Genomic DNA, 18,138 nt, shown 5'->3' on the forward strand with positions numbered 1-18,138 from the left:
AGCTTCTAATATTGGCAACTGCTAATAACGTTTGTGTTGTGAAGTTGCTTTCAAAAATCTCTAAACTTGTCAAGTTTTTGAAATTCCCAGTGGAGGAAGGTATTGTCATGGATAAGTCGCAATCTAAGAAAACCAAGCTTCTTAGATTCTTGATGCCTTCAAACCAAGAAAAAAGTGACTCCAATTGTCTTGGTGAATCTAGTCGTATCATGGTCAATTTGCGCAAGGATTCAAGCATACCAAATGAAGAGAGAAAATACATGGAAATAATTTTTCCATCAATACCCAATTCTGTCAATGCCTTGAAATCACTAAAATAGCTTGATTTAATGACATTGGAAAAGTTGGTCTGGTATATGAACAGTGTTCCTAAAGAAGCGGCATTAGAAAAGTTTGGCACGTGGCCGGAGAGATTTGGATTCCTGGACAAGTCGAGCACCCTTAGATTTTTTGATCGAAACATTCCCTGAGGAAACCATACCTCAAGATTAATACTAGATATATGGAGTAGTTGTAGATTGAGAAAATCCATGATAAACTCAGGAAATGGACCGGGGGTGATACCATCATTCTCACTGAGGTTGATCACTGCCAGAGACTTCAACCTTGAGAGAGAGAGCTATCAATATTACCTTGCAGGCCACAGGACTGCAAGCTAAGAACCCGCAGATGTGGCACGTATTTAGCTAGAGCTTTGAAGCAATCTTGTACAGATGAAGATATACTCACAAGATCAAGGTAAAGCTCTGTCAAATTGCTCAGATTCGCCACTATGTTGTGGAAATAGGGTACCGAGAGGCCATAATTAGGTGCAACGGAGATGGCATCGATATCATATAGTCGTCTTCTGCGTCTTCAATATCATTAGAACGATCCGAAATATCCAAGGAGATAAGGTTTGCGAGTTTGCTAATGCCAATAGGTACCTGACCGCTGATTCCTGAACTGGAGAGGTTAAGGTGCCTGAGCAAAACGAGCCTCTCCAAACTAACTGATGGGATGTCGTATCCCCTAAAATTGTTCATGCTCAGGTCGAGCATCCTGAGGGAGGTGAGATTCAACAGCACGGGGTGAATTCCATCACTGTTCAATCGAAACCCACTGAGGTCGAGAGCTGTGACGATGTGATGGCCCGAGGAGGAGTTGCTGCAGCCGACGCCCTCCCAGAGACAGCAGTCTGTGCCAGGTTGCCAAGACTGAAGAGTGGTGACCGGTTCTAAGTCGTATGTCAACCTACGGTCTCGGTGGAAGATGAAAGACTGCTTGAGTTTAAGAAGAGCGTTAGCCTGATCTGTACGGCATAGGGAAGAACCAGAGTGGTGAGCGAGATTGCCATTAGGATGGACGCTGTAAGCTGCGAGTCGTGGGCGGAGCTGTAGTAGAGAGAGCACCAATACTACCCAACCAATGGAAGCCATATGTATGCTACTACTAGATGCCTGGTAACAGAAGGATAGGAGCGAGAAAGATCGATGATGTGTTGAGGGCTCCAAACTCCAAAGACGTGCATGCACTTATATAATTCGCAGTGCATGCTAGTCGTCTCCCCGTGATGATGGATCTTTGCATTGAGACATCTTTAAGCAAGTCTCCCTGGAAGTCAGTTAGAGATAAAGTTGATAGTCTTTTCCAAGTCGTCGTGTGTCGTCGTTACGCATATAATAGCATCCAACTGCACACGGCATGTTGCACATTCATGTACGTGTGGTGGAGGTTTATTTAGACAAGGCTATATATCTATCTTTGAAAGCGCACGGAAAATATGGTCGACACACAAACGCCGTCTCAATTATTTCAGTGGACATAGCCAACACACATCCATACGGATTGTAATATTTCGATTTCTCTAGTAGTGAAAGTCTTCTGCTAGCTGTTATATGGAACCAGGCTAACTGTCCTCAACTCTTGGTTTCCATTTTGTTTGAGACGGCGTTTATCTGACTATAGGTAGGGCGCCCCTGTATAGGTAACCTTTCAGCGTTGCGACTTGCGGTACCTTGGGTGCAAGTAAAAGTTTGGTCACTTCAAAAGGGACGCTGCCCCAATTGAACATTCTTCTGTATTTAATTTTTGTATGCCGTGGGCTACAGGTCATTGCAACTTCGAGGCTTGATTGTATTGGTTTTCGATAGTTACCCGTTGGCCACTACACTACGGGATACAGTCGTTTCGCAGAGTGCTAGGAGCACTCAGCAATGGCCTAAAAACACTCGGCACTTATGTAAGCACTTACGTACAGAGGATCCACGTCGCAAAGATCTGATACTAGTTTCCCGCCAATACACAGACCTCCAAACGCGCACATAGATAAAGGTACGTATATTTTGCTACACTTACCAAGTACTCCGTAGCACTACACGAGGGCATGGTAACCAAATCAATGTGGTGTTGAGACTTGCGGTCTTAGACAGTGTGGAGGAGGTAGAGGCCTCCGCCCGCCAAGCGCTGCCCTCAGGCGGAGGCTCGGGAAACAGGCACGACAAGTGGGCGTGTAGGGAAATGGCACGTAAAACTTGGGTTTCATTAATTCATTTTCCAACCTCGCGTACTGTTATAAGTGTTCCCTATTTATAGGGCTCAACTACCACTTTTACAGAGTTTACAATAGTACCCTTCAACTGCTACAGTACATTCTCGAAATATTCCACTACTCGCCTTTCCTCTCGGGGGTAATCTTGTCATGCCGCCCTCAGGTACTGGGCCTGCGCGATCAGCCGGCCCATCAGGCCTCAGGATTCGGCGATGGGCCTTTGGACCTCCGCCGTCGGTCTCCGCCCCATCAGGCCTCAGGATTCGGCGACGGGCCTTTGGACCTCCGCCGTTGGTCTCCGCCCCATCAGGCCTCAGGATTCGGCGAAGGGCCTTTAGGCCTCCGCCATCGGTCTCCGCCCCTGGGATGCCGAGGCTGCAGACCCCCGACGCCCAGTATTGTCGTCCTCCTGCTTGGGTCTCTGCCCCTACGAGCGGAGGCCGAACCGGCGCGCCTGCGCCATCCACGAGCGCCTTCCTCTGGTTACCTGCACACACACGTAGGTAACGTTGGCACTTGATTAGCCTTGCAGCGGGGCGGCCTCCGCCCCCTCCGCCCGGAGACGCCTACGAGCTAACCGGGCGGAGGCTGCGCCAGGGTCACCGACAGCATCCTACAAGCAGTCTGAGAAACCATCATCTTTCTGGGTCTGGAGGCATGGTAGCTGGGCCTTTGCTTAGGTAGTTGGTCGGAGACGTCTTTGTGAACTGCTGGCCGCGTAGGTCTCCGCCACTCTCGGAGGCCGTGTTACAACAGTTCCCCCCTTTTGAGACCACGGTCCGCCCGAGCGTGTCGTGAGCTCAAAACGCCCTAAGCAAGGACGTCCACGGGGGCGGCGACTGCGCGTAGTCACGTCTCCGACCGATCCCCGTAGGTTCCCCCTGGCTCGCTCTGGCGTGGCCGCTGGTCTTGTCATAGTAGCCGTTAGGCTGCAAAACTAGCCGTTGTCCTACGCTGTGGCCGTTTACGCTGTATTGCTTTCCGTTGTATACCTTGCAACTTCTCCAGAGATGACCGTTGGGCGGCAGGCGAATTCTCTGGAGATGACCGTTGTACGGCGGGAGACGAACCGCCCGCCCGCGGCCTATATAAGGGCGGGGTTGGTGGCGGGGTCCCCCCCCCCCCCCGCACTGCTCATTCGCTTTCCCTGCCTCTGAGAAATCGCTCTCTGCTCTCTTCGCTTTCGCCTGAGCTGCCTTCGCGCGTTTCATCTTTCCGCTTGCATCTTTCGCCTAGGCTGCCGTCGCGGTGGCTTTCTTTTCCGCCTCTGTCCATACTCACCGGCCCGCCTTCTTCGGACCCTATCGCCACCTTCTCGGCGTTAGGGCCGCTGGCTAGAGTGCACGCTTTGAGGAGTGCATGCTTGCCTCCGCCTCCGTGTTGGAATTTGAAAAGCTAGTGGAGGAGGATTTGGGGAGTGTCTCCGCGTTCATCAGAGACCTGATCGCTGCAGATTCCAGAGACATGGCGATAAAGTCATGGGATTTCGGCCCCTCCTCCATTACTGAAGAGGCGGTCGTGGAGATGTTGAAGGAATCGTATTTTCCTTCTTCGAGGGTAAAAATCCCTCCGCCTGGCCAGACCGTTCCGGAGCCGAAGGAGGGATATGCGGTGGTGTTTCGGGACTTCTTCACCTGCGGCCTCCGACTTCCTAACATCCCCTTCCTCCGCCGGGTGTTGGAGACCTTCAATGTCCAGCTCCATCATATGACTCCTACTGCCTTCCTCATGCTCAGCAAATTCTGCTGGGCATGTGTTTCTTATGGCGCCTAGCCAGATGTGGACACCTTCTGCGCTTACTATGAGCTGCAGAAGCAGCCGAAGAAGAGGAAGGAGATGTGGGAGGGCAAGGAGGTGGAGGTGATCTACCAGTATGGTAGTTGCACCTTCATGTCAAAGAGGAACCAAGGCGTAGACCGCCTAGAGATTTCTTTTTGCCAGAAAGGCAAATGGGACCGCGGCTAGCTTGAGCAGTGGTTCTACGTGAAGACCTACGGGGTCCGTGGCACTACCGAGGATGGTGCGGAGGTCATGGAGTATCCATTGACTTCAAGAATGGAGGTGATGGCGCCGCATACGTGCGTGGATCCACTAGAGGAGATGTCTCCGGTGAGGAAGGCTTGCGACCGGACTTTTGCGGCAGCGTGTCGCTACTCCGGGAGCCGCGACCTGGTGGAGGAGATTATGGCCTCCAACTACTGGCCCCTGGGCAGAGACAACCTAGCATTTCGGCTGGAAGAGGTGAAGGTTCCTATTTTTGGGCCAGAGGTTGGGATTCCTTTCCCCCGCTTTGGCCGGTCTTTGGGGGAGGGGGTGACGGAGGACAGCTTCGTTGCCGACGTTGAGGAGGCCACCGTCGGGTTGGTTGGCAAAATTTCCGAGCATGAGTACACGTCTCGGAGAGCCGTGGTAGGCACCATGCCGCGGCTCAATCGAGTTTTTGAGGAGCTCGGTATCGTCTACTCGGAGCGCGAGGTTCCCGCCAAGGTCCTGGCTTCGATTGACAAGAAGAAGAAGAAGAAGGCGCCCGCGAAGAATGTTAGGGCGGAGGCCGAGTCCAAGAAGAGGAAGGGCGCCGCTGTTGCTCCGGCGCCTGCGAAAAAGAAGAAGAAGACCGGTGCTCTGGTGATCGCGCCGGCCGCGTCCTCAGCCGGTAGTGTGGGCATTGCCTCCGCCGGCAGTGAAGACGTTCAGAGCTCCTCCGTCCCATCAGTGGATGTGCGGGTCACGAGCGGCGGGGTTTGTGGCTCTCCTGTAGCTCCGTTGCACCCTATGTGCGGCGCTTTGAGCGGTGCGGAGCTTTTGGAGGCCAGCGCTGCTTCAGCACGCTCCTTGCATGGTGCTGCGAGTGTCGCCGAATAGCCGGAGGCCAGCGCCGCTGATCCTATGCCCAACATTTTTGGTGGGCTGTATTCAAGTTCTGAAGAGGGCGCGGAGGTCATCTTGGAGCACGCTCCTTCGTCTCCCACCATTGTTGCGCCGTCTCCCACCATTGTTGCACCTTCCCTCGTGCTAGAGGCCATGCTAGCTAAGCAGGCCCCAGCGGCTCAGTCTTCTTCGAGCCCTCCGCCCACCAGGCCGCTGGCTGAGGAGAGCCGGCCCTTTGGGCCTTCGCCGCATGATGGGGCAGAGACTTCTGCCCAGTGGGCTCGGCAGGCGGCCCAGCCTTGGATTTTTATGAGTGAGTTTGTTTGGCGCACATTTTTGTGTTTACTGTCTTCGCCTGGTTTATTTGTTTATGTATTCTATCAAGTGCTAATACTATGTACTTGTTGCTTTGTAAGTGATGTCATGGCTGGACTCCTCACCCCGGAGGAGTGAGCGGCCGGTGCCAGCGTCAGGTTTGGTCTGGGGCAGCCGGGGCCGATGGCGCCGGGTCCGAGTGAGTATAGAGTGTTTTTATCTCACTCATCTTTTGATCTGTTGTTATTGCCTATTTCTAATTGGCCCTCTGACCAGAGTTGTTGTTGTTGTTGTTTTTTTTTGCTACGTAGGCTCCTCTGACACTTCTATCTCAGGTTGGGAAGAGTGCTATCTTGGGGTTCTTGGAGACGTCGGAGGTGGTCTCTGGCAGTTGGTGTATTTATTGTGAGATTTGCTTTTCTCACCTTATGGTTTTGTGTTTGTTTGTTCTTCTTTGAACAGATCGCTTCAAACAGCGTCTGAGGGACATGGATTTCTTCCAACTTCTCCATGTTCATCTAGAACACTAGAGCTTGGTGCGTCTTTGGTGGTTTGCCTTTTTGGTGTATGTTCGCCTTTAGACTTGTTTTTGTTTTTATTGCTGATCGCCTTGGTCTTCTTCTTTCTGATCACAGGGGTATCACACGGCCATTGTTATGGAAGAGCGCTGCACTCGCGAGGTCTCCGACCAAGATACTGCGATTGAAGCGCTCAAGGCGGAGAACGAGTGCCTGGAAGGTGAAAAAGGGGGTTTGGCCAACTCCCTTGCAGCTCTCCGCCTTTCTCTGGCGGAGAAGGAACAAGAAAAGGAGGCTTTGAGGGCGGGATGCAGAAGTTTTGTCCGCCGAGCAGGCTCGCAGGGCGAACAAGTTGGCCGAGGGTCTCCGGCGAGAGCTGGCCTCTGAGAAGGAATCCACAGCTGCGGTGGGGGAGCAGCTGTCTTTGACAATGAGGCATTTGGACTTGGTCAAGGGGGTCCTTGCTTCAACCGTTGGCCATTATCGGGCCATCGTTGCCGAGTTCGGAGGCAAAACCTCCACTCCTCCGGAGGAAGACAGCATCTACGCCCTCGCCTCCTGGCTAAAGCATCACCTTGCGAAGCTCCCTGGTCTGATCAATGGCTCATGGACTATGGGGCGCTGGCGGGAGTAGCGAATTACGCCAAGCTTTTGGTGTGCGGCAGATGTACGCATACCGAAAGTATTCCAAAGGGAGCGCTGCCGGGTCCGAAGGAGCTTGGTGAGACTTCTCTTGGTTTGCGAAAAACCTTGAGAAATTTCATTGGGTACTTTTGGGCTCCATTTGGGAGACCTGCTGTCCGGAAACTGGCGGAGGAAAAGAGGGCGAAGGTATTTCTAGTCTTTGTAGCCACTATTTTTCTCTCCTTGCTTTTTTGCGAAGCTGCGAAGGCTTTCATTGCCTGTGTCACTGATATTTTAGCCTGTGCTACAGGATGCGCAGAAGAGTCTTGCGGACAGGCCTCCGCCAGTTCCGCGCTCGGCGATCGCGGGCGGTGCCTCCGCCATCGATGGTGCTCCGGTGGGCGCTATGATCGGCGGTGGTGATGGTCGGAGGCCGCAGGCGCCGTCCCCGCCCACAGTTGATGCGGGCTCCATTCCATGGACTTTTGCTGCGGCCGAGGTGCCGGAGGTCTAGGCTCTTTGTAGGACTTACCTGTTTTGACTTGTATATTGTAGTCCAGTTGGGCTCTTATAAATAAAGTTTCTTTTGTTCTGAATGATTTTGTGGAAAATTTTAACCTTGCGCAGGTTCCGAATTGGGAGCCTATGCAGGTTCCGAATTGGGAGCCTGCGCAAGATGTCACGCCTTTGACTCTCTACAAGGACGGTATTTATGTGAGCGGAGAGCTTTGGGAGTATTGGCGTTCAGCCTTTCCCCGCAGCATTGCGTGCGATGTGTTTGAGTTAGTTAAGTTTGACATAGACGATGAGCGCGCTGGGTTTACTCGCGTGCTTGCTTGGCGCGGACCTCCGCCACAATAGTTTGGATTTTATTGTAAGTTTGTGTCCTGTAAGAATGCTACTTGACGTTTTATGTAATACAAAGCAGGTTCACTTTCTTGATTGTTTGTGCGGGGGCTTTATGTCTGTTGTGCTAGTTTACATATCTCGTCTAGTCCCTAGCTTGCACACCGTGGGCCTTTGCTTGGGCGAACGTGCGTGATACAGAGGTGGTGGCCAGGACCTCCGCCCCATGTTCTCTCCTTCTCTATGCTTGCTTGATGGCTGGGGTAGAAGTGTTGGCAGTTTTTTGGCCGGCGGAGGCGTACTTGAAGTCCGTCTGGCGAGGCTTGCTGAATCGGTGTGTGATCCGATAGGAGGTTTGGCGCGGCTTGTACAGACGGCGAAGACTTTTGGTATTTCTTTAGCTGGGTGTTTTAGCTGTCTGGTGGTATGGGCCTCCGACGCTGCACACCCGTGGGACATGTTTCATTTGTGGAGATGGCAGGTTAGGTCTCTGGCGTCGGGGGGATGTTACGAGATTTCGTGCGATATCCCCCTTCTTCCGTAGGCCTGCGCTGTTCATCATCATGTCGTAGTTCCTATCTCTTTTCCCAGTCTCCGACCGTCTACTGGTGCCTCTGATTTTATGAGTTTTCGTACAATATCTACAGCCAACTTAGATATCTAAGGAGACCCCTGCCTCCATGGCCATTGCTGTGGCTTGTGCTTGTGCTCTGCCTTCTTCCCCCCTTGCGCCTTATGCTGACTGAGGTTTTAAGGGCGTGGGGGGAACCCATTTTATAGCGGGGTGGTGGCTTTTGGTTGTTAAATTTTTGGTACGTTGTTTGTTGGAAAGTATCTTGGCTTTAATGGCCTATATCTTGCTTGAATTATTCGTGCCTTTTGAGATCTTTTGAAGTAAATAGGCCTAGCGCCTAAGTGATAGGGTTTTGTCAGACCTTTTCCTCGTTTTGCTGTTTTCGATGGTGGAGACCTTCTTCCTGGTTCTACCGCCATAATGGTGTTGCCCCTGATGCTTGGGTGGTTTTTTGTTAAGGTCGGAGGCCTGTTTGGCCGAGGATGTTTTTGCCTTGATGCATGAATTTGTTCAGGTCTTCGTCAAGGTCGGAGGCCTGTTTGGCCAAGGTTGTTTTTGCCTTGATGCCTGAATCTGGTCAGGTCTTCGTCAAGGGTCGGAGGCCTGTTTGGCCAAGGTTGTTTTTGCCTTGATGCCTGAATCTAGTTAGGTCTTCGTCAAGGGTTGGAGGCCTGTTTGGCCAATGTGGTTTCTGCCTTGATGCCTGAATTTGGACAGGTCTTTATCAAGGTTGATGGCCTATTTGGCCAAGGTGATTTCTGCCTTGATGCCTGACTTTGGACAGGTCTTTGTCAAGGTCGAAGGCCTATTTGGCCATAGAGGTCGTTTCAAATTGCCAATGCCTGTGGCCAGCGCTTTGAAAGGACTTGTGCTTATTTTTGTTCACCGAATATTGCGGCGCTAGAGCTGGCCGCTTTCGGTTTTGGACTTTTCAAGCGTTCTTTTGGGGAATTACCTCTTTATACTTCTAGATGATTTTTACATTGAGCCTGCCTCATTAAAAACCTCACCTCCGCTTGGAGTTCCCCTATGAGGAAAAGAGTACATGCTCTTTTACATTTTTTGGGTTGAAGAAAAGAGAGCTGAAAGGTAAATGAACGAAGGGGCCTCCGCTTATTATTTGCGGAGGTTGCCCTTTGGTACATTGCCTAGATGTAGTATCTGCAGAGGCTGTCAATATTCTAGGTGTGGGTTGTCATGACACCTTCACTGTTGGTCAAATGGAAAGAGCCAGGGCGGCCTGCTGTCGTTGCTGTGTATGGGCCTTCCCATTTTGGTTGCAGTTTGCCAACAAGTTGTGCGTTCGGTTTTCTTTTGAGTACGAGGTCTCCATGTTTTATGTCTTTCCTTACCACCTAAGAGTCTCTCCACTTCTTGGTTTGGGACTGATATTTTGCAATGTTTTCGACTGCTTCCAGTCTTATGGCTTCTATTGTTTCTTTTGCATATTCTTCATCTTGCAACATTAGCTGTCTCGTTGTGTGGAGGCTTTCGTGCTTGATTTCTTTTGGCATCATGACCTCTTCTCCATAAAGCAGTTTGAATGGTGTGAATCCTGTTGTTCTTGAGATAGATGTATTGTGTGACCAAATCACTCTGGGTAATTCATCTACCCATTTTCCTTTGCGTAGGCCCAGCAATGTTTTTGATATTGCTGAAAACACTATTTTGTTTGCTCTTTCCACAGCACCATTGGACTCTAGGTGGTATACTGAGGCGAAGGCAAGTTTTGTCCCAATGTTTTTGCAAAATTCTTTGAAGTTCTCTGAATCGAATTGTTTTCCATTGTCTACTGTCAGAATCCTCCGTACACCGAATCTGCAAATGATGTTTTGCCAGAAGAATTTTCTGACAGTTTCTGAGGTTATCTTTGCCAGCGGCTTTGCTTCTATCCATCTTGTAAAATATTCTACTGCCACTACTGTGAATCTGTGTTCCTCCTTGGGATGGTGGTAATGGGCCCACCAGGTCCATACCCCATCTTTGTAGCGGCCATGTCAGGGGTATAAGCTTGGTCTCCGACGATGGTTTTGACTGCCCGAGAGAGAATGTTTGGCATGCTTTGCATGTTCTGACTGTCTGCTCTGCGTCTTGTATGTGTGTTGGCCAATAAAAGCCTTGCCTTATTGCCTTTGCTGATAATGTTCTAGAGCCAATGTGCGACCCACAAATTCCTGAGTGTATTTCTTAAAGCAACTCTATGCGTTCGCTCTACGATATGCATTTGAGGAGAGGCTGGACTACTCCTTTCTTGTACAGTACACCATCTATGATTGTGTAATTTCTTGCCCTGGCATGTATTCTTCCTGCTTTTGCTTCATCTTCTTCGGTGGTTTTGCCTTATAAGAATTCTGTTATCGCCTTTCTCCAATCTTCATTTTGTAGGTCTAGTATGGGCTTAGGTGCCTTAGATGTCTTCGCAGTTGCCGAAAACTTTAGGATCTAGTAAAAAGTGTTTGGTGGCAGCGGCAGGTTGTTTGCCGTAGCTTTTGCTAGTTCATTTGCCTCTGCATTTTCTGATCTTGGGATATGCTTTAGGGTGAAGCCCTCGAATCTCTGCTCCAAATTTCTAACAACGGATAGGTATTTGATGAGTTCTGGCTCTCTTGCTATGTATTCTTTCTCTACTTGGCCAGTAACCACTTGAGAATCTATTTTGACTATCAATGTTTTTGCCCCTAGGGCCTTTGCTTTACTGAGCGCTAGGATCAGGCCTTCATATTCTGCTATGTTGTTTGTTGATTTGAACTCTAGCCTTGCTGCATATTTCAGTCTGACGCCGGAGGGTGCCGTTAGGACGGTAGAGGCTCCTACTCTGGCTTGGCCCCAGGCTCCATCCGTGAATGCTATCTAGCCTTGAGTGGTTGGTTGTACCTTAGGCTCTGTCGGAGGTGTCCAATCTGCTACAAAATTGGCTAATGCTTGTGATTTGATTGCTGTTCTGGGGACATAGGAGATACCAAACTGTGATAGCTCTGTAGCCCATTTGCCTATTCTATCGGAGGCTTCTTTGTTTCTGAGCAAGTCTTGCAGTGGCAGTGATGTTGGAACTGAGATTTCGTGGGCTTGGAAATAATGCTTTAGTTTTCTTGATGCCATCAGAACTGCGTAGGCAACTTTTTCTACCTCAGTGTAGTTTAGCTTGGCTCCAGACAGTGCTTCTGAGATAATATAAACTGGCTTTTGAGTTTTGCCTAATTCTTTTTCCAGCTCATGAACTAAGACTACGCTGACTGCATGGTTGGAGGCCACCACATATAGCAATAGGTGGCTGTTCGATTCTGGGACGAAGACCACCAGTGAGTTTGCTAGATACTCTTTCAAGTTATGAAATGCCTCCGACTGCTTGGACCCCCACTCAAAGTTGTCTCCGCCCCTCAGGGCTTGGAAGAAGGGGAGGCTGCGTTCTGCTGATTTTGAGATGAATCTATTGAGCGCTGCTATTCTTCCCGTCAGCTTTTGCAATTCTTTCTTGTTTTTGGGTTCTTCCATTGTCATTATTGCTCTGGTTTTGTCTGGGTTCGCTTTGATGCCTTTGCTGCTTATGATGTATCCGAGCATCTTCCCTTTTGTAACTCCAAATATACATTTTTCTAGGTTGAGGCGGAGGCCAGCTGTCCTGAGGTTGGCAAAGGTCTCCTATAAGTCAGAGACATGATCATCCTTGTTCTTGCTCATGACCACTATGTCGTCGACATAGGCTATGATGTTTCTATCTAGTTGTGAGCCCAAAACTTCCTTTATCATTCTGGCAAAGGTTGCTCCGGCATTTTTGAGGCCCTCTGGCATTCTGGTGTAGCAATATGTCCCGAATGGAGTGGTGAAACTTGTCCTGTCTTCGTCTTCTTTTTTCATCCAGATTTGGTGATACCTAGAGAAACAGTCGAGGAGAGAAAACCTCTGGCATCTGGCTGCCTTGTCGACGGAGGCATCTATTCTTGGCAATGGGAAAGGGTCTTTTTTGCAAGCTTTATTCAGATCTGTGAAATCTATGCACATTCTCATTTTGCCATTCTTCTTTGGTACCAGTACTACGTTTGCAAGCCATTTTGAATACTTGACTTCCCTGATGACTTTTGCATCTAGCAATCTTTGCACCTCCGCCTTTGCTGCTAGGATTCTATCTTCCGACATTTTTCTCTGTTTCTGCTTTCTTGGCCTCATGTTTTCATTGATGTCCAGTTCATGCTGTATGATGTCCCTGCTAACTCCCTGTAGGTCGGAGGCTGACCAGGCGAAGATGTCTTTGTTTTTTACTAGAGTTTCCATGAGCTCTTCCTCCTCTGCTTTGCTCAATTCTGAGCTAATTGTTACTTTTCTGTCTAGTAACTCCTTTTCTAGAGGGGTCACCTTTGTCTCTTCTTGACCTGCCATATCTGTTTTTCCTCTGGGCATATCTAGAGGCTCTAGTTCTTTGTCTGCCGACTCAACTGCATTGATGTTTCTTTGGGCTCTGTAGATTGCTTTTTCTATGTTTCTTGCTTCTTTCTGGCTGCCTTGGACTTTGATAATACCATGGAGTGCTGGTATTTTCATGCACAGGTAGGCCATATGCAGGGCTATGTTGAATTTGGTTGTGAATCCTCTGCCCAAGATGGCATTGTATGGGTAATACAAATCAACGACGTCGAAGGTTATGTACTCGGTTCTAGCATTTGCTTGGGTTCCAAACGACACTGGGAGTGAGATTTTTCCTAATGCTTGTATCTGCTTGCCTCCGAATCCTATCAAAGAGGATTTGGAGGGCTTTAGTTGATTTCTACTGAGCTTCATTTGGTCGAAGGTATTTGCGAATATGATATCTGCTGAACTGCCAGTGTCAATCAGTACTCTACTTATCTCCCATGCTGCTATGTTGGTCTTGATTACCATTGTGTCTATGTGAGGGTAGCTTTCTAGGTGGAGATCTTCTCCTGTGAAGGTGATTGGGACTTTGGACCAATCTGTGTATTTTGCTGGGCCTTGGACTGCTATGCTGTTTACCAGGCGGAGGTGATCATTTTTCTGCTTTTTTGTTTGAAACTCCATTGATGATCCTCCGGCGATTGGTAGTATCATGCCTATTGTGGGTAGCGGTCCATGGGGGTTGACTTGGTTTTCTAGGTTTGGCTCATTTTTTGGTGTTGGTGGTTGGTTGTGGGGTGGCGGCGGAGGCAGTTGCTGCATGTGCTGCTGTTGCGGCGGAGGCTTGAACCTGCTTTGGTTTTGTGGTGGTGGGTTTGTTTCGAGGTAGGTTATGTGGGGACGTTTTGGGTTTATATAGGTCAGGCTTGTCTCCGACCTGTAGTTACCCGCCGGAGGCTGCTGCGAAGGCGCTGACCGCCATGCTGGTAGGAAGTTTGGGTAATAGGTAGAGGCCAGTGTGGAGGGATGTATTTGGTTTGCGTTTAGCGCTGGGTACATTGGGCAGTACTGCTGGTGGCCATTTGTGTAGGTGGTGTTGACCTCTCTTGCGCTCTGCTGTGTCGGAGGTTGGGTAGTCTGTTTGTTCTTCATCCTTTCCTGTGTCTCTTTTGTCTTCGGACAATCTTTGGTGCTGTGCCCTATGCTTTCACCGTGAAAAACGCAATATGGCCTACGTTGTTTCTGGTTGTGGTTTTTGTTCCAGTTTTTGCCTTGGTAACCTTGCCGACCTTGGTTCTTGGTCTAGGTCTCCGGCCCTGCTGGCGCTGCTAGTTGCCCTTGTTTGGGGTAAGGTTGACCCTCGATGCTGAGCACTTGCCCCTAGCCTGATTTCTGATTTGATGCATTCTGGTTCATATAGCTTTTTTGGGAATTTTTGCTGTTGTTTTGCTGTCTATTTTGACCCTGCTCCTCTAGCCTTTTTCGGAGGTCATTGTCTGATCTGCAGTATTTCTCGAACTCGTCATACAATTGCTGTATGGAAGTTGGTTTCTTTCTTGCTAGGTGTGCTGTGAACGGCCCGATTTGGATGCCTTTGATCGCTGCTTCAATGGCGATCTCATCTAGGACGTCTGGTGCCTTCGCCTTTAGTTGCACGAATTTCCAGAAGTAGTCGTGTAGTGTCTCTCCCTGCATTTGCTTGCACTAGAACAAATCTGTGGAAGTCAGCGACTGTGCTATTAGCCCCTTGAAATTTTCCAATATCTTGTCCCGGAGGTCCTCCCAAGAATAGACTCTGCTTGGTTTGAGCATAGAATACTAAGCCAACGCGTCGCCTTCGGCTGCAATGACAAATGACTTTGCCAAGACGGCGTCGTCTCCATCGGCGGAGGCTGCTGCTGCCTCATAACTCATAATGAACTGATGGGGGTCTGTCTTTCCATTGAACTTTGGTAGTGTGATTGGCTTGTATGCCATTGGCCATGGCGACTGTTGTATGCCTTCAGAGAGTGGGGACTTGGGATCGATAGGCCTCCGCATCACCTGAGATGGCATCGTGGATGGGCTGATCACTAGCGGAGGCCCTTGTGGTATGGTTGCAGTTGGTGTTGCTGTGGAGGCTGGAATTGTGGAGGTTGACGCTGGTACTGCATGCTGCATACTTAGCATCTCAGCATGTAGGACTACCAACTGCTACCTTATTTCTGCTGCTTGTGCTGATGCTTGAATAGCTTGCTGATTAGCTACGAATGCTGCTACCATTCTATCCCTCTCTTATTGTGCTCTTTGCAACTGTGCTTGCAGCTATTGCAGTTCTTGCTCGAGTGTTGTGGCTGAGTTTGGTTGGGCCTCCGGATCTTGAATCTCTGGATCTTGGGGTTCTGGTGGTTGACCCTGGGCATCTGCTCTGGTGTCCTCCTCTGCTAGCGAGGTTGCGTAGGTGCTACGAGTGGTGCACCTAGGCCTTCCTCTCTGACCCATGGTCATTGCTGCTCTGGTGGTGGTTTTTCTTTTCCCTGCCATTGTTTGTTTGCCTTGGCCAAACCACGGTGGGTGCCAATGTTGAGACTTCCGGTCTCAGACAGTGTGGAGGAGGTAGAGGCCTCCGCCCGCCAAGCGCTTCCCTCAGGCGGAGGCTCAAGAAACAGGCACGACAAGTGGGCGTGTAGGGAAATGGCACATAAAACTAGGGTTTCATTAATTCATTTTCCAACCTCGCATACTGTTACAATTGTTCCCTATTTATAGGGCTCAACTACCACTTTTACAGAGTTTACAATAGTACCCTTCAACTGCTATAGTACATTCTTGGAATATTCCACTACTTGCCTTTCCTCTCGGGGGTAATCTTGTCATGTCGCCCTCAGGTACTAGGCCTGCGCGATCAGCCGGCCCATCAGGCCTTAGGATTCGGCGATGGGCCTTTGGACCTCCGCCATCGGTCTCCGCCCCATCAGGCCTCAGGATTCAGCGACGGGCCTTTGGACCACCGCCGTCGATCTCCGCCCCATCGGGCCTCAAGATTCGGCGATGGGCCTTTAGGCCTCCACCATCGGTCTTCGCCCCTAGGACAACAAGGCCATAGACCCCTGACGCCCAGTATTGTCATCCTCCTGCTTGGGTCTCTGCCCCTACGAGCGAAGGCCAAACCGGCGCACCCGCGCCATCCACGAGCGCCTTCCTCTGGTTACCTGCACACACACGTAGGTAACGTTGGCACTTGATTAGCCTTGCAGTGGGGCGGCCTCCGCCCCCTCTGCCCGAAGACGCCTACGAGCTAATCGGGTGGAGGCTGCTCTAGGGTCACCAATAGCGTCCTGCAAGCAGTCTGAGAAACCGTCATCTTTCTGGGTCTGGAGGCGTGGTAGCTGGGCCTTTGCTTAGGTAGTTGGTCGGAGACGTCTTTGCGAACTACTGGCCGCGTAGGTCTCCGCCACTCTCGGAGGCCGTGTTACAACACGTGGCATTGATCTTCAGGTTTTCGTAGTGGTGGAACGCAACTAAATTGAGGTTATGGCTGGAATCACTAAACAATAATGCACCCTATTCAGATTTTGGCACTAGCACCTTCTTATAAGACATTACTACTAGACACCTCCTGGTAGGATCCGAGATCCAACCGGAGTTGCTGCGTTGTAGGGATGGAAGAGGAGAGGGCAAGGCTTAGGCAAGCGGCGGCGAGAAGGCGCCATGGTGACCACAGTGCGGCGAGCGAGAGAGAGAATGCATGGGCTTCAGGCGAAGCCTTGCAACCAAAACTGTTGCTCTACTTGATTCATTCAATCACTGTTGCAGGATATTTATCCTTCCTAAACAACCATCTATGAGATCCTAAATTCAAGGTCTAAACACTCTATTTTACGGAAATATCAAATGAAAGGCTAATCTGGACTATTAGCCCCCTAATGACCGGTGCCATCCTAGCCACTCGTGGCTCGATCTGCACCTAGAGTAGTGTATGCTGGTCATAACATCTCTCCTCGCCTCCTCAAATAGCTCGTCCTTGAGCTAAAAGTCGTGGTAGAGGTCCTTGAAGGCTTGGAGCTATTCCCAGGTGGCGTCGTCGCTAGACATGCCATGCCACTGAATGAGGACGTGCCACACTCTCCGGTGCATCTGGGCACGCAGGGCGTGCTCTAGGGCTGGTAGAAGGCGGCCGTCCAGCGTGGGCTGTAGTAGTTTCGCCGACGCGGCAGGAGGATCGCCTTTGTGGGGCATGAGCAGCCCAACATGGAAGACATCGTGGAGCCAGGCGCCTTCTGGAAGCTGAAGTCAGTAGGTGACCTGTCCAATGCGTTCCAGCACCTAGAACGGCCCACATAGCGAGGGTCAAGTTTCCCCTTAGAGCGGGGCTCGAGGGAGTGTGTCGTGCGGAGAAGGAGGCACAGCCACAACCCATCGCAAACTCTAAGTCATGGTGATGGGCGTCGTAGTGCTGCCTAGACAGCTGCTGTGCTTGGAGAAGGCATTCTCGGACCTCGGCCAGGATGTCGTCCTGCTCACAAAGGAGGACGTCGATTTTGTCCATCTTGACAGTGCCCGGCTTGTACGGCAATAGCGGTGGGGGCGCCAGCCATAGACCACCTCGAAAGGAGTGGCACAAAGGGCGGTGTGGAATGATGTGTTGTAGCAATACTCTACCCATGATTGGCAATCGACCCATGCCCGAGGCTGATCATTAGTAACGCAGCAAAGGTTCATGGCAAGCACCTTGTTGACAACCTCCGACTAGCTATCCATTTGAGGATGGAAGGCCTTACTCACGTGTAGGTGATGCCCGTCGTCTTGAAGAGATCATGCCAAATTTGGCCCGTGAAGAACGGGTCCCGATCGCTGATGATTGAGGAAGCAAAGCTGTGCAGGCGGACCACCCCCTCGAAGAAGGCACAGGCGATGGAGGCGGTGGTGTAGGGGTTTCCGAGGGTGATGAAGTGTGCATACTTGGAGAAGTAGTCAACCATGGTGAGGACGACGAACTTGCCATGGACCTTGGGTAGGCCCTCGACGAAGTCCATCAAGATGCCGGCTCACACCTAGGACGACACGTTGAGGGGATGTAGGAGACCTGCCGGCTATAAGGTCTCCATCTTGTTGCGCTGACAGGTGCTATAGGTTCGCATGAAGTCACGTACGACGACACGATCACTAGGGATATGAAGAAGTCCCCCCGAAGGAGCTGGAGGGTCTTCTAGATGCCCTCGTGGCTGACCGTGTGCTCCAAGATGAGGACTTGGTGGCGTAGGTCAGCATGATCAGAAATGTAGATGCACGAACTATGGAGGAGCAGGCTGTCGGTGATGTGCACGGCTCACCAAGGTCACCGTCCTAGAGCTACTGAAGGAGACGGAGGCCATCTTCGGTGGTAGACGTGGCAGCGCATATGTCGCTGAGGAGGCGAAAGGATGGCCTCGACAGCGCATGGGCCAAGCCATCAGCGTAGGCCGGGGCATTAGTATCATGGTGGGACAGCGTGTCAGCCATCGTGTTCAGCCATCCCGGGCTGTACTCCACCGTGAAAT

The 18,138-nt window shown here is 50.6% G+C and overlaps 1 pseudogene; it reads right to left on the reverse strand.

Annotated features, from left to right (window-relative positions):
* Positions 1-50: 50 nt before the first annotated feature.
* On the reverse strand, positions 51-3,169 carry LOC136465043 (receptor-like protein 6; annotated as a pseudogene).
* Between the last annotated feature and the right edge of the window lie 14,969 nt (positions 3,170-18,138).

The sequence above is a fragment of the Miscanthus floridulus genome, chromosome 7, assembly GCF_019320115.1.
Source record: "Miscanthus floridulus cultivar M001 chromosome 7, ASM1932011v1, whole genome shotgun sequence".
Classification (NCBI taxonomy): Eukaryota; Viridiplantae; Streptophyta; class Magnoliopsida; order Poales; family Poaceae; genus Miscanthus; species Miscanthus floridulus.